Here is a 17,610-nt window from a genome sequence, read left to right as displayed (position 1 = left end):
TCACTGTTGAGTCTTTGTTTAAAAAACCCATTTCAAAAAATTGCATCTGAGTCAGTTTAGTCCCTAGGGACATTTTGGTCTTTTCCTGTCAAAATTTCGGCAGAGAGGTATTTTAAAATACCTCATTTTTGTAATTGGTTCGTTTTAGTCCTTTTGTTGATTTTATTTTTGGTTTCACTTTACGTTTTGTCCAATTTACTAATTTTAGTCCAATTTTATTTTAATTGCATTTTAGTCCTTGAAACAGTTTCCAAAATTCCATTTTAGTCCAATACTTTTTAAAATTGCATTTTAGGTCCTTTTTTTAATTGCAGTCCAGTCCTTCAATTTTCTTATTTTTTGCAGAAAGGTTCCTAAGTCCAAAACAGGTGTCATCATCTCATTAATCCAGAATCACACATGGCAGCCTATAAAAGGTGCACAGTGCCACACAGACCCATACATCACACGCCACATCACAAACAGATTCAGATTTTTCTCTCTCTTTTCTGTTAGATCAAAACTCAGAGAACACCAAGAACACAAGAACAATCTTCAAACCCTAGATTTCCAGAACCACAATTCACCAACAAATTCATCAAATTCGCTACAGTTCTCAGAGATTCATCAAGGAATCATCATCATTGAACCGGTTTCTCTGCAATTCAAAGCGCGAATTCATCACCAATCGGTGATAAACTCCAGCACCGATCACAGAGAATCGGTGAGAAGAAGAAGAGAAAGAAGGCGAAGAAATTGAACCGGTGAAGAAGAAGAAGGAACAACACCGATTTATTTTCGGTTTTAAAGCAAGAAATCAACAAACAGAACCAGATTCAAGCTTTTTCTGAAGATTCCGGTTCGAAATCTCCGATTAAAACCACAGGTAACACTTAAACTTCACTTTCTTTCTCAAAAAACATCAACAAGACGAATCAATGTAGATCTTTAAAGTTTCAAAGAGTTTCATTCGAAAAAACTGAAAACCTAAAAAATACTTTCAAAACCGTAAAAGAGTTTTTAGATCTACGTTGATTCAAACTCTATTTGTGAAAACCAATGCCAGATTCATGTTTAGGACAAAGAAACGAAGAGTTTGATGTAAAATTTTCGAATTTCTGGTGAGATTAGAGGTTGCCGAAAAACTGTAGATCTCGCCGGAGAAGATGAAGATTCCGGCGGACCTATGAAGGTTCCGGCCAGATCTTCATCTTCTCCGGCCGCTCAATCCAGGAACCGGCGGAGGAAGGGAAGAGAGAGGCGAGAGCGTCTCTCACTAGGATGAGAGAAGAGAGAGAAATAACATGTTGAAATGGTTGAACCGGCGTGAGCTTGCTTTTTATAGAACCCTAGATCGGACCGGTTCAAGACTGGTCCAATCCCTTGCAATCCTGAGCGTTGGATCTAGGGTTTCCTTTCTTGGATCAATCCAACGCTCCCTGTGTGTCCAGGCCTTAGGTTTTGGGCTTGGGCCTCCTTCTGCGCAGATTTTCTTTTTTATCCTTGCTATTCACACCTTGTTTCTTGCTATGTGGACCTCCTGCTTGCTTTATTTTTTTTATAAAATTCCTATATGTTTCTTGAGGTATTTTTCATACTTTTGTGATGTTTTTACATGTTAAAAAATGATAAAAATATATGTAATTTTTTCTTGTTGATATGTTCATTTTTTATTTATTAAACTTGTGAATTTTCTTGCTATAATTCGTTCATGAAGTCTTGGGATGATATGAATGGTTAATATGCAATTTCATGTTGAATATGCTACTGATTGTGTGATTGTTTTACTGTTTTTATGTGATTTGTTAATTTCTTTTGTTACAAGTAACGTGTATTTTTTTTACATTTTGGTTATTGTTGTTATTTTTACCGTTTCGCCTCGTAATTCTTTGCTTGTTTTCTTACCATTTTACACCTTGTTTTACTAACCATTTCATTTCATGTTTCATCCATCTCATGAGCATCTTGCCTTTTTCATCTCAATTTCTCATAGTTTAGGCATTTTTACCTTTCAAATTCTATGTTAAAATGTCATGTAATATTTTAGGTAGTTTAAGTTTCCTTTTAATTTCTTGCAAGACCATAGAATGTAAACTAGGGCCAATGTAACGGACAATGGACTCTCTAATGATGTACATCGACACAAGCACCGACACGCACACACGTTGTATGTTTACCGCTTTAGATGTATGCTTAGGAAGCGCGATACTTAGGAAAATATCAATTTTCCAAAACAAGCAAATTCCATCATTTGAAATTTTTTCCAAATAAACCTTGGAGTCAAAACTCCATTGCATTTTCTTTTATTTTCTTAATCAAAACCTCAATGAATTCTAACTTCTACTTAGACATTTTCTCTTTAATAATTGAACCAACTCTTCACTACTTTTTCTCATGCCTTTACGGCTTCTTTCTCTTCTTCAAAATCATTTTCAAAAAAAAAAAAAAACTAAAATCAATCAAACATACAAAAACATTTTTGAAAGAGAACTACATGGAATTTTGATCCCTTAAAAGGGTATGTAGGCAAGAGGTTAAAACCTCTCCAAGTCCAATAAAATCAAATCTCAAACATTTTCTCCCTCCATTCTTAACCTAAATAAACAACTTCTTTTTTTATAAATCGCATTAAAAATAAAGTGTAGACATAAAACTAGGAAAACGGTTCCTATAGAGTACTATAGTCATTGCGGGTGCCTAACACCTTCCCGTAACGAAAACGACCCCCGAACTTAGAATTTCTAAGGGTTTTCTCAATTTTGCCCTTCCCAAGAAAAAATAGAGAATATCAAAGATTGAAAGGTTCAAGCCTAATTAATGACTTGATACCCCAAAATTGTGATAACAAAGTAGAAACAACAACATAAGATAGTAATACAAATATTACTAAAACTTGACAAGACTCTTCTAACTGATCGGACGGACCGACCTGCTCTGATACCAATTGTAACACCCTGTTTTCCCAATATAAAAATTTCTTAAACATTTATCAGAGTAAACAGCATAAACGGGATATCACATACAAACTTAATCCAAAATCAGTTAAATAACAATTTAACTAAATACAGATTACTTAAACAATGCAGCGGAAATTATGTCATAATCCATAAATCATTTTGGCACGTAGGCCCCATCAAAATATTTCAATAGTTAATCAACATTATAAAAATAACATAAATGTTCACGTAAGAGAATGAAGCATGCATAACAAACACCCCATCCCGTTACGTATCAGAGCGACCTAGATGACTCAATGAGGAAGGGCCACTCACGACAGCAACTGCAAACTTAAGCACGATCACCTGCAAGTTACTCATACGAATAGCAACATTTTCAAGCAGAAGGGGTGAGATTTCATAACACAATAACATTAATAAATGTAATTCGAAATCATAATTAACATCATAATCAGTCTTAAACAACATAGCATCTTTGATAAACAATTATCAAGTAGTCACAGCTTCAATCATAATCAATAACATATACATCTTTAAATTCGATAAATGCGACAATGCAACTTAGACATTTATATGCATGTGGTACCAATCGTCATCGTAAGTATTAATATAATTTCATCGTGCAGAGGACAAAGCTCCTAAACGTGCGGAGGACTAAGCTCCTATCATGGTGAGGACAAAGCTCAATGAATGCTAATGCATGGACTCTAACAACAAAACATCTTAATCAACTTATCACTTATACATCCAATAATTTGGAGTTCATCATCAGCTTATTCATACACATGCAACTTAGTTAAATAACATTTGCAGCATAATCAAATCACATCAGGTTTAATAACAAATCATTCTCAACAATTTCTTGATCATTCAACAATAATTCAAGTAAAGGCAATCAATCCATATTTCATTTCACAATCTCTTAACAATTCATAAAAACTTCACAGTTCACAGTCATTATCTTTAATAGGTCACATTAGTACCTAAAGTTCCTTTCCTAACCAATCCAAACCACTCAGGTCTCACAATCCTCTAAAACACTGAATTCTGGAAGTGCTCGCGAGGCGAGAGCATCTGCTCGCCATGGCGAGTACAAGCCAGATTCCCAACTAAGGTTGTTCTAGGTTCAATCTCATTCTAAATCATTCTCTAATCAATATTAGGCACCTAAAGGTACTCAAAGGCATCTAAGGTTCAACTCAAAAGTCAAAAACTCATAATTCGACATGCTATCTGGTCAAGCTTGCTATGGCGAGTAGGGTTGTTCGCTGTGGCGAGCTACACCAAATAACTCGCGAGGCGAAGGGAATGGCTCGCGTGGCGAGCGATGAACTTCATCCCTCGCGTGGCGAGGATCATAGCTCGCTATGGCGAGCGATGAATTTTGGCTCGGACAGAATGCAGTTTTTCTCAAAAATCCATCAACTAACAAGGTTCTAAGCCTAATTTCAATTCCAGAATTCATCCTAAACATATTCTAAGGTTATAGGGCGGTTTCTACATCAATCTAACCAAGTTTTACCGTTTGATCATCAATTTTAGGGATTTGACCTAATTTCAAAACTTTTCTAAATCAATCCTAACTTTGTCAATTAATCATCAGAATTACAACAATCAATATTACTGAATTATTAGTCTCACCCGTACCTTGTATGAAGAAAATCGCAGCACTCCTAGTGATTCTCTCTTCTCTTGGCTTTTTCTCCCTTTTCTCCAAAAACAGTCGTATGTACAATGTTTTCTAAAAGTAGGTCTATCTCTTTTATATCTCTTCTTAATATCTTATCTTATTTCACTTTCTCCCCCAAAACTCTCTAAAATATCAAAACAACCCTTAACTAAATATTTTATTTTCTTTTCAAATCTTATTTTATTTAACAATAAAATAAGTCTCATAATCTTATCAAATCATCAAACACATCAAATCATTCAAATCGACTTAATCATCTTAAATAAACAAAACTCACACATATATTATATAAATATAATATAATTGCTTAAACTCGATTAAATAAATAATTCATATGAATTTCTGGGCAACAATCAAGGTATGGGCTTTTCCACATACATCAGAATCTTCCTTCCCCAGATTTGCCTTGGGACCGGTGCAGGAAAGATCTAGTGGGATTCTGCATCTTCATGCCCATGCTTTGAGGGATTCTGTGGTCCTTGTACTGTACCAACTCCCATACATGTCTATCTCTTGTTGATCAAGACAGATTTTCTTTTGCTTTTGCTTTTTGCTTTTCACCTACTGTACTGTTCATAAAGTAAGCATGTGCAGAGCTTGAACATTCTGACCATCAGAATGTTCCATCTGTTTCACTTAGGATGATTTGTAAGACTACCATTTGATGTAATCAAATCCTAATAGTGAAACAATAATGAAGAGCAGTGATTTTAACATCTAGGATGATATTCCCTTGTGGAATATTCCTAGTATATCAATGTTCATAGTCTTAAATGAACATTGAATAACCTCTTTGACATAATCCTTGTATATGCCTTTATTGCTTGATTGATCCATGCAAATGTACTTTCCTGGACATATACCCATGTCACATGTGCCTTCCATTAATTCTTTAATCATATTGGTTTATTATCTTTAAAATTAATTTAGGGATTTTGCCTCAACATCCTCCTCATATATCCGGCAACTGCTCACCAGCTCAGAGAAAACTTGGATCTTATAGTAACCAATTTCTCTCTTTATCTCAGCACGTAAACCGTTCTCGAATTTGATACACTTCGAATACTCAGCAGTCTCTGGAGTGTAATGCGGATAAAACTTTGCCAATTCCAAAAACTTGGCAGCATACTCAGTCACAAACATGTTTCCTTGCTTCAGCTCAAGGAACTCAATTTCTTTCTTCCCGCGAACATCTTCCGGAAAGTATCTGTATAGGAACTCCCTCCTAAACACAGCCCAGGTAACCACAGAACCATCTTGCTCTAAAGTAGGTAGAAGACTCACCCACCAATCATCAGCTTCCTCAGCTAACATATGCATTCCAAAACGCACCTTCTGGACTTCATAACACTGCATCATGCGGAAAACCCTCTCAATCTCTTTGAGCCACATCTGGGCTCCATCAGGGTCATATCTTCCCTTGAAAGTAGGAGGATGATTCCTCAGAAAGGTCTCTAGCATCCTCGCTTCAGCACTTGCACCAGCATTTGCATCAGGCTGTTGTCCCACAGCTTGAGCTACGGCTTGTAGTGCAGCAGCTAACGCAGCGTCGTTTCTTCCAACCATCTCTTAGTTTCTACACAATAAGTAACAACAACATAAGATAGTAGTATAACTATTACTAAAACTCGACATGACTCTTCTAATTGGTCGGACGGACAGACCTGCTCTGATACCAATTGTAACACCCCGTTTTCCCAACTTAAAAATTTCATAAACATTTATCAGAGTAAACAACAGATAACGGGATATCACACTTCTTAAAAATCTTAAATAGATAAATAATAATTTATCCTTCAACATAAATCATCAACGTAATAGCAGCGGATTAAATTCTTCGACATAAATTGTCTTGGCACGCAGGCCTCATGAAAATCATCTCATAAATTCAGTTAAACAACATGAAACATAGCATATACGCAAAGGAAAGAGAAATAGCCACTAAAGATCCCCTCCCGTTACGTATCAGATCAACCTAAGACTCAGTGAGGAAAGGCCACTCACGACAGCAAACACAACAACCTATTCTTGATCACCTGCAGAAGGGGTGAGATTTCCAAGCAGAAGGGGTGAGATTTCACAAAACAATAATATTAAGCATATAATTCAACAATTATATTTAACAACATAAAAACATCTTATTATTCATCATAGATAATAATATATCATAAATCACTTCGTTAACAATTCATATAAGTAATCACAACTTCACAACTTATCATTTTCGACTCAACAAATGCAACTATGCAACTTAGACCTCTTATATGCATGTGGTACCAATACAAGGCATCAAGCTCCCATCGCTATTTGAGTATTAATATACTTCCAGGGCATCAAGCCCCCATCGCTATCTGAGCTAAAGCTCCATCATGTTGAGTACAAAGCTCCAGGGCATCAAGCCCCCATCAATGAAATGCTAATGCATGGACTCGACCTGTTAAACATCTTAATTCGACAACCTCTTATATAATCTAATAATTTGGAAACATCATCATCTTCATCAACTTAGACCAACTCATGCAACTTAATTAAATAACAATAGCAAAATAGGCAGTATACAAAACAGCATGACATAATAATATCAAATGCAAGTCAACAACATCTTAAATATTCAATTATACTTTAAGTAATGCAAATAACATTATATCATATCATAATCAACATCAACACATCTTAAACAGCTTCGCAGATTATAATTAACATCATCATTAAGTCTTAATACTACCCCAAAGTTCAACTCTCAACAACTCGTGCAACAAAGGTCGCAAAAACCTAACAAGTCACTCTGTTTCTGGGTCACTCGCGAGGCGAGTTCAGGTTAGAATCCACAAGTTTCATTCTAAATCTTTCCAGGTTCAATCTCATTCTACATTCTTTCCTAATCATTATTAGACATGTTCAGGCACTCAAAAGCATCTAAGGAGCAACTCAAAAGTCAAAATTACGAAATCTTGCATGCTCTCTGGTCAAGCTCGCTAGGCGAGTACATCTGCTCGCTATGGCGAGCTGCAACGTGCAACTCGCGAGGCGGGGAAAGGTTACTCGGGAGGCGAGCGATGAATGTCTCTACGGGCAGAAGTGCAGTTTTTTATAAAAATCGCTAATTCTCATGGTTTTATGCCTAACTTTGATTCCATAATTCATCATAATCGTTATCTAAGGTCTAGGGACAATTTCTACATCAATGTAACAACTTTTCACCGTTTAATCACCAATTCTACAGTTTTTACCTAGTTTCCGATTCCTCTTAAATTCATCCTACATCATGTTAAACCTAACCATTGAATCACAAACTTAATAAAATTGCAAATTTAGTCTCACCCTTACCTTATAGGATGAAAATCGCAGCCCCTCTAGGTCTTCTCCCTTCTCTTGGCTTTTTCTCCCTTTTCTCCAAAAACGATCGTACGTTATGTTTTCACTAAACTAGGTTTCCCTATTTATATCTCCTCCATCTATCTTATCTTATTTCTCTTTCTCCCCCAAAACTCTCTAAAATCTCAAAACAACCCCTAAACTCAATATTTATTTTATTTTCAAATCTTATTTTATTAAACAATAAAATAAGTCACAACTCCTCATAAAATCACATAACAACACCTCAATCATATCAATCATATAAATCACACATATATTATATAAATATAATATAAACTCATCTAAATAACTTCTAGACTCAATTAAATAATTAAATAATTCGAAACGGGCGTTACAACACTTCCTGCAGAGAACTTTCTAACTTCTCCATGTGTACGCCCCTGAACACATTCGTGACTGCCGCAGTCATCTCGCTCGCTTCGTCTTAAGTCATCACTCTTAGTCTAGAGCAGCAACTTGGGGGACTACTGTTCAGGACCGTTCAAAGACCTGAGCTTAACCACTTAGGCCTAATTACAAACCAAGTCCAAATCCTGCGTTTGGCAAATTACTCACAACATAACCCTTCTCCGCGAGGGGGTGCTCGGAGCATTTGAGACCTGTTCAAACAAACAGTAACATCTCTTTACCCACGTTCCCGCGAATATCTCACCGTCAGTTACACTCCTCCTGGTTTCGTAACCGCCGGTCACATGTGTGCCTTACAATGGCTCTGCATTCACCTACCTCTATAAATAGGAGGCTCCTTGTAGGCTCCAAGGTAGAATCTCTCACACTCTCAAACCCTCATTCTGAACTCTACTGACTTGAGCGTCAGAGTGTATGCACCCCCCCCCCCTTTTTTTTTGGTCCAACGCTCACTGGAAGTATAAACAACCACCAGGAACCACTGCATTCAATACAGCACCGACAACCACCTTCTGGTCAGGTACGATAAGGTTTCATTCCGAAATCAAAGAAAAGGGGAAAATGGCCTGATGACCATAGACCAAAATTTTCTTTCACCATAAGTTATATCCTTTTTATCAACAATTCTTCAACCACTAACAATATTAATAAGGATTGTCGAGGTAAGACTTTCGTGCCTTATTCTAAGGAACCTGTTCATAAATGGGTTCATTCCACCCAAAAAAATTTTCAGTATGGGAAGAATAATGTGGGGAAGGAAAAAACCAGTGCCACTGTCACCAAAAATGGTGTTGTTGCTGATACCAAGACTCCTGATGAGTCGAAGAAATATGCCTACGACAATAATGACAAAGGAAAAAAAATCCTATGACAAGGACTCAATGGAGAAGGTATCAAAGATACAAGAAAATTGTTGCTGATGACAACACTATTGACCCAAAGGGAAAACATAAGGTGGTAGAAATAGCTAAAAGACCTGAGGTTATCACTTCCTCCTGTCGAAGAAAATCCTGCTGAAGATGATGAAATGGACACAAATTTCATGGACTCAGAACCTGACTTCGACGTCATTTGCAATGTGCTTTCCATTTTGTCCTTAGAATATGATGTGGTTTCTGAAGTTGAAGAATCAAAGGATGACTTCGATCCAGAAGACATGGAGAAATACGGACCCATGTGCTACTATGTAAAAAATTATGGTTGTGTTGATAAACAAAAGGCCATGTTTGAAAAACCTGATGGTGCTATGAAGAGTCATCTCAAGCCATTGTTCATTCAAGAAAAGGTTGATGATATTGGAGTCAGAAAGTGCTGGTAGATGGTGGTGCTTCTGTCAGTCTAATGCCCCAATCTTTACTGAAGAAGATTGGAAAATTCGACACAAATTTGAAGCCTCACAACAAAGTTCGGTCGAACTATGAAGGAAAAGCTGGACATTCTCTTGGTATTATCCAAGTGAAGTTGATTGTGGGAACTATTACCAGGCTAACTATGTTTATGGTTGTGCCATCAAAAGCTAATTCCAATCTGCTTTAAGAGAGAGAGAGGTGATGACTAGAGTTTGGAAATAAGAAGAAAATGTCTTCATATCCAGTTTTGTAAAATTATTTTAAACAGTTGTAATATTATACTATATATGTTTTATTTCAAATTGATAAATAATTATTCAAGAGAGCGGTAAAATTTGATGCTTGACAATGATGTATGTTTGGATTGATGAAAAGGCATGTATTTGACAACCCAAAATTGTAAACAATATAACTTGATAATTTGCCTAAATTAGGTAATTATGTCACTTCCCCAATATACTTTGAAAGCCAATTCATTAGGTAATTTCCCTAAACAAATTATTTACATTTAGAGTAGGATAACATATATATTGTTAGGTTATGTGAAATATATTTGACCGATTGCTTTATGAAAATATCATAAAATTATGGGAAAGCAATGAATTATTTGAAATTAGAGGAGTGCTATTAACACTCGGTTTCTAAACACAAGAAGTGCACATCCCAAGTGTTGCAGTGCTTTGTTTGTACATGTTTATTATGCATATCATGCTTTTGTGTGAAAGGGTTTAATATTTGGATATATTAGATTAGATGAGCTTCAGAATATATTTACCTTAAGAAAAAACAACTTCCACAAACTTGGGTCTTGCAAAACATGCTAGTTAATTTGAAATTAAGTCTTTTTGTTTAATTTTCCAATTTGAGGGCACCTATTCAGATTGTGACACATACTTCTAAAATCAAGTTCAAAAGCTCTCATCGCATTAAAACACAAGTAGCTTGCAATGCATTCGTTTTAAAATATTTGTCAATATTTAAGGCCCTAATCATAATTTTTACATATTCTATTTCGAACCCATACACACATTTACATAAAACCCTAGCCTCCTAGACCTCAATCCCTAAAATCATCATAGATCTTCACATTTTCTTTCATTCTTTACCAATTTTATAATCACTTAGCTTCATGAAGAAATTTCAATAGTAGGAATATCTCTGTGAAATATCCAACAATTGTCAAGTCTCATTTATCTAATGTTTGTCATTCATATTCATTCTTGAGGATATTGTTCCTATCTTAGTTTTTTTGTACTCATTGATTCTTAAAACTTAACTATTTGAAAATACAAAAATAAAATCTAGAATACTATCTAAATAACTTTATTTTCTCCCTTGTTTCGTTTCATTACCATCTTCTTAGAGTACATAATCCACAACTACGAGATTTATGAAAATAAAAAAAAAAACTTAAATTATTGGGGGCAACACAATAACAAAATGAGATATCCTATAGTTTTCTAGAAAAATCTTATGGTCACATCACTTGATCACATTCGCATATGCCAACAAAGGCATTGAAAAAAAATCCTAACATAGTACACTTCGGTTTAAGATGAGACAAGCATCCAATTGACTGACAATCAGAATCTTGGGTACAATTAATAACATCCGCTATAATGAAAAAAAAACAAAAATATGTTACTAAAATGAGATAAAATATTATGTAAAAAGTAACTGAAAATTTAAAAAGGATTAAAAAATTGATTACCGTTAACGTTCATTGCAACAAGAACTAGGGCAAGAAAAATGATCATAACATTAACAAGTTTGAGAACTTTAGCCATAATTTATTTCTTATGCATGTAAGAAATATTATATAGTTTTATCACTTTATAAACTAGTTCTCTTCTGACATTCATTTTATAGTTTTTAGCGCTTAAGGTGTTGTAAAAAATCCTTCATAAAATTAGAATCATTGGTAAATGTCACTTAAGTACATTAAAGTGTCATGTTTGTCCCTTTAGCACGCTGAGTAAAGAGATAATTGTAAAAAACTTACCAATCAAACCAATTCATTCTTATTTTACAAATATTCCATTATTTTGTAACCTGTCATGGAAGAAAAGGGATAATAAAAAGAGTATTAATATTATTGAATTACATGTGATCCCTATGTTATAGCAGATATACAAATACAATATATGTTAGATTTCAAATTCATCAAAACTACCTCAAGGGAGCATGAAAAGTTATGATCGACAACAATGTCCGGTTGGATTGATTGAAAAGCATATAGTCTTATCCCTTTTAGTAATTAATTGATCAAATCATGAAATTCAATAATTTTAGATGTAAAATTTTGTTAATAGTTCCACATTGGAAGGGATGTGGCATGACTAAGTATTTTATAAGTGGTGGAATTCATCACCTCACAAGCCGGTTTGTAAGGTTGCAATAATGGAATAACATATGATGTTTTACCTTTCTTCTCTTTCAACACTTGCAAAACAATCTTCAGATGCTCGGCATGTTCTTCTTCAGTCTTGGAGTAAATCAAAATATCGTCGATGAACACAACTACGAACCGATCCAAAAATGCATGGAAGATGCGATTCATATACTCCATAAACACTCCAGGTGTATTGGTAACTCCAAAAGGCATAACTTTATATTCATAGTGACCATAACGCGTTCTGAAAGCTGTCTTCTGCATATCCTCATCCTTTACTTTAATCTGGTGATAACCTGACCTCAAATCAATCTTGCTGAAAACTCGTGCACCCACTAGCTGATCCATCAAATCATCAATTCTCGGAAGTGGATACCTATTCTTGATAGTTACCTTGTTCAACTGTCGATAATCAATACACAACCGCATACTACCATCTTTCTTCTTTACTAGCAAAACCGGCGCTCCCCAAGGTGAAACACTTGGTCTAACAAACTTCTTCTCAAGCAAGTCTTCTAACTGTTTCTTCAACTCAGATAACTCGGAAGCAGACATACGATAAGGTGCCATCGAGACCGGCTTCGTTCCAGGAACAAGATCAATAGAAAACTCAACTTCTCTCTCTGGAGGCACATCAGGAATCTCATCTGGAAAAACTTCAGGAAATTCACACACCACCGGTAACCTGTCAATCACTGCTTGATTCTCAATAGATATAGTAGGCATTAGCGAAAACATCAAGATACCGTCGCGTTCCAGTTGCTTCAGCTGCTTAGTAGATAAAAACTCTGCACCACTTTCCTCTTCGACGGAAGAGAAATGTACTGACTTGCTAAAACAATTAATAAGAACGTGGTTGTACTCTAACCAGTTCATACCCAAAATCACATCCATACCACTCAAAGGTAGACAAACTAAATCCATTTCAAAATCACGACCAAACATAGACAAAGGACATTTCAAACATACGAGAGAAGTAGTCACCGAACCCTTAGCTGGAGTTTCGACAACCATCTCTCCATTCATATCAGACAAATCAAGACCCAAAGCAGAAACACAATCGAAAGCAATAAAACAATGCGTAGCACCAGTATCAATAATAGCAACTAAAGGAGTATTATTAATATAGCAAGTACCTCTGATCAAACGATCCTCACTCTCTGTCTGAGTCCCAGTCAAAGCAAAGACCCTACCAGTAGTCGGCGCCCTCTTAGGCTGAGTACACTGTGAACTAATGTGACCCTCTCCGTTGCAATTAAAGCAAACAATGTCTGTACGGTTGCAATCAGCCACCACATGACCCTTCTTACCACACCGGACACACTTCTTGATTTCCTCAGGACAGGCGTTGCTCTTGTGGCCTTTCTCACCACAATTGAAGTACACAATCTCTGCAGCATCCTTCTTCTTAGGCCGCCTAACATCGACCATCTTTTGTTTCCCTTTGTCAGCGGGGGCACTGTACGGCTTAGGACGACTCTGCTGTCCCTTGCCCTTCCTTTCATTCACTACCTTGTAGTGAGCCTTCGTATCTTCTTCGTAGATCCTGCAGCTATTAACCAAATCCTGAAAAACTCTCAGCTGTTGGTATCCAATCGCCCTCTTAATGTCGGGCCTCAAACCGTTCTCGAACTTGATGCATCTCGAGAACTCAGCATTCTCTGCAGTATAGTGCGGATAGAACTTAGACAGCTCCACGAACTTGGCAGCATACTCTGTCACGGACATGTTTCCTTGCTTCAATTCAAGGAACTCGATCTCCTTCTTTCCGCGAACATCTTCCGGAAAGTATCTTCTCAGGAACTCTCTCCTGAAAACAGCCCAAGTCACAACAGCTCCCTCCTGCCCAAGGGTAGGCAGAAGAGCAACCCACCAGTCATCAGCTTCCTCGGCCAGCTGATGAGTACCAAATCGCACTTTCTGGTCCTCCGTGCACTGCATAACCCGGAAAATCCTCTCAATCTCCTTAAGCCACGTCTGGGCTCCATCAGGGTCACAACGTCCTTTGAAAGTCGGAGGGTTCTTCTTCATGAACGTCTCCAACATCCTAGCTTCAGCATTTGCACCAGCATTCACGTTAGGTTGTTGCCCCACAGCTTGGGCAACAGCTTGTAGAGCAGCGGCTAACGCAGCATCATTCCTTCTAGCCATTTCTGATATTCTACAAAAGTAGCAACAACAACATAAGATAGTAATATAAATATTACTAAGACTCGACACGACTCTCTAATTGACCGGACGGACCGACCTGCTCTGATACCAATTGTAACACCCCGTTCCCAATATTTAAAATTTCTTTAAAAGCATAACATTTATCAGAGTAAGCATCAAGCAACGGGATATCACATATAACGTAATCCAACAGTTAAATAATAATTTAACCAATATCTTAAACATTTGCAGCGGAAAATCATAAACATAAATCGTAAACGTTTTGGCACGCAGGCCCAACAAGTATCTCAAAAGAGTTTAACGAAGCATAAATTATCATGGCAGTTCACGTAAAAGAATGAAGCATGTTATAGCATTAACCCCATCCCGTTACGTATCAGAGCGACCTAGACGACACAGTGAGGCAAGGCCACTCACAGAAGCAACTACACACTAAGCACGATCACCTGCAAGTTACCCATACGAAGGGCAACATTTTCAAGCAGAAGGGGTGAGATTTCATAATAAAATAACATTAATCAATGTAATTGCGAATCATAAATTAACATTATAATCATTTCTTTATTAACTTTGCATAAATGCTAAACAGTTATCACGTAATCATATATCCAATCATTATAAACAACATAACATAATCAATGAACACTTATCACGTAATCACATATCCATTCATCATCAACAAGGCATCTTAATCATGACAATGTGACAATGCTCCTAGACTCCTTATATGCATGTGGTACCAATCGTCATCATAAGTATTAATATACTTTAATCGTGCGGAGGACAAAGCTCCTATAAAACGTGCGGAGGACAAAGCTCCTAATTTTCGTGGTGAGGACAAAGCTCAATGATATGCTATGCATGGACACATATGAACAAAACAACGTAATCGACTTATCAACATGCATCCAATAATTTGGAGCTAAACTTCATCATATACTTATGCACTTAGTTAAACAACGGAAGCAGCATAAACAAGTCACATATCAAGATGATATCATTATATCAATAGCACATAAATTGCATTATTATCACATCTTCTCATTTTGCATGAATATACAATACAATAGTTCTTATCCAATTAATATTAATATAACTTAAACAACTCTACAGTCTGTATTAAACAACATCACTAGGTCTCATTACCAGATAGGGGTTCACTCTTGATCAACTAGTGCGACACAGATCGCACAAACACATAATCAAGTTCATCCTGGCTGTACTCGCGAGGCGAGAGCTCTTACTCGCCATGGCGAGTACCACTCAACTCCCAAACTAAGGTCGTTCTGGGTTCCCTCTGATCCTACATTCATTCCTAATCAATACTAGGTATGTTCAGGTACTCAAGGGTATACAAGATTCAACTAAAAAGGTCGAAACACGAAACATGACATGCTCTCTGCTTGAGCTCGCGAGGCGAGAAAGGGTTGCTCGCCATGGCGAATTGGACCAAACAACTCGCGAGGCGAAGGAAAGGGGCTCGCGTGGCGAGCGATGAAGTTCATCACTCGCGAGGCGAGGATCATCACTCGCCGTGGCGAGCGATGAACAGAAGCACGGGCAGACTAGGGTTTTTCTCAAAAATCCATCACACAACATGGTTCAAAGCCTAATTTTGATTCCAGAATTCATCCTAAACATATTCTAAGGTTAAAGGACGGTTTCTACATCAATCTAAACAAGTTTTACCGTTTGATCATCAATTTTTAGGGTTTTAACCTAATTCCCAAAACTTTTCTAAATCAATCCTAACTTTGTCAATTAATCATCAGAATTACAACAATCAATGCTATTGAATTACTAGTCTCACCCTTACCTTGAATGAAGAAAATCGCAGCACTCTACCTTGATTCCTCTAGACTTGGCTTTTCTCCCTTCTTCCAAAAGTTTTCACGTACAAAATGAGTTTCTAAAATATTAGGTCTTCTCCTATTTATATCTTTTTCTAATTACTTATCTTATCTCACTTTCTCCCCCAAAACTATCTAAAATATCAAAACAGCCCTCAACTAAATATTTTATATTATTTTCAAATCTTTATTTTATTTAACAATAAAATAATTCCCATATCATAATCAAATCCTTCAATACTCATAACTTAACACGTCATCAATCAAATCATCAAAATCACCACAAATCATCAAAACATATCAAAATCATGTATATATTATATAATTATAATATAATTGCCTAATCTCGATTAAATAACGATTAAACGAAAGTGGGCGTTACAGGATTTCTTATTGTTTTTCATTCCTTATGTATCAATTTTTGGAACTTGCTGATGTAGCCTTTATTTGGTTGTTGGATTTATTTTGATGAGGCTTTTATGCCAAGATTATTTAATGGATAATTAATATGTTGGATGTTTGTGGTTAATTAATGTTGAAACTATTCCGCTGCAAGGTTTTGGTGAAACTATTAAGTTGTTGATTTATTAAATAGTGTGACATGCCCGTTTTGGGATATACTCTGATGTGTTTATTTATTATTTAATTGTTTGGGATAACTGGGTGTTACAACAATCCTGTTCCAGCACAGCTAACAGACTTACCCACCAGTCATCAGCTTCCTCAGCTAACATGTGCGTCCCAAACCGCACATTTTGCACCTCTGAACACTGCATGACCCTGAAGATCCTTTCAACTTCCTTAAGCCACTTCTGGGCGCCATTAGGATCATACCTTCCTTTGAAAGTTGGTGGATGATTTCTCAGGAAAGTCTCCAACATCCTAACACCATCGTTACCAGCACCAGCATTCGGTTGCTGTCCTACAGCTTGAGCAACAGTCTCAAGTGCAGCTGCAATAGCAGCATCATTTCTACCAGCAATCTCAAAATTCTACATAAGAAACAACAATTCAGAACAACAACAAAGACAACATTAGAGTTGACACTCTATCCTAGGTGGCTCAACACGACTCTACTACTTGGCCGGACGGACCAACCTGCTCTAATACCAATTGTAACACCCCGTTATCCCAAAGCAATTAAATAATAAATAAAAATACATCAGAGTATATCCCAAACGGGCATGTCATACTACTAATTTTCAAAATTTCTTAAATAGATTATAAAACTATTTAATAAACATCTTTCAAAAAACCTCAATAATTTGCAGCGGAATATTCTTCAAACATTAAACATCAACATCCAACAATAAATCCTGGCACAAAGGCCCCAACATAAATATTCATCATTAATTGTTTCAAATAACAATAAAAAGGCTTCACAACAGGTTTCCAAAATTTGATACATAAGGAACGAAAATAAATAAGAAATCCC

General features: G+C 36.4%; 1 long non-coding RNA gene across 1 annotated transcript; it reads right to left on the bottom strand.

The window, feature by feature from the left end:
• Nucleotides 1-10,894: 10,894 nt before the first annotated feature.
• LOC11445034 (uncharacterized) lies at nt 10,895-11,642 on the bottom strand. Its single transcript, XR_003011698.2, has 2 exons — nt 11,473-11,642; nt 10,895-11,375 (listed from the first exon to the last, which is right to left on the bottom strand). It is a non-coding gene; the product is annotated as an uncharacterized lncRNA (long non-coding RNA).
• Between the last annotated feature and the right edge of the window lie 5,968 nt (nt 11,643-17,610).

Source organism: Medicago truncatula, chromosome 4 (genome assembly GCF_003473485.1).
Source record: "Medicago truncatula cultivar Jemalong A17 chromosome 4, MtrunA17r5.0-ANR, whole genome shotgun sequence".
NCBI lineage: Eukaryota > Viridiplantae > Streptophyta > Magnoliopsida > Fabales > Fabaceae > Medicago > Medicago truncatula.
Note: the sequence above shows the minus strand (reverse complement) of the source record. Positions and strands in the feature narration are given on the sequence as shown.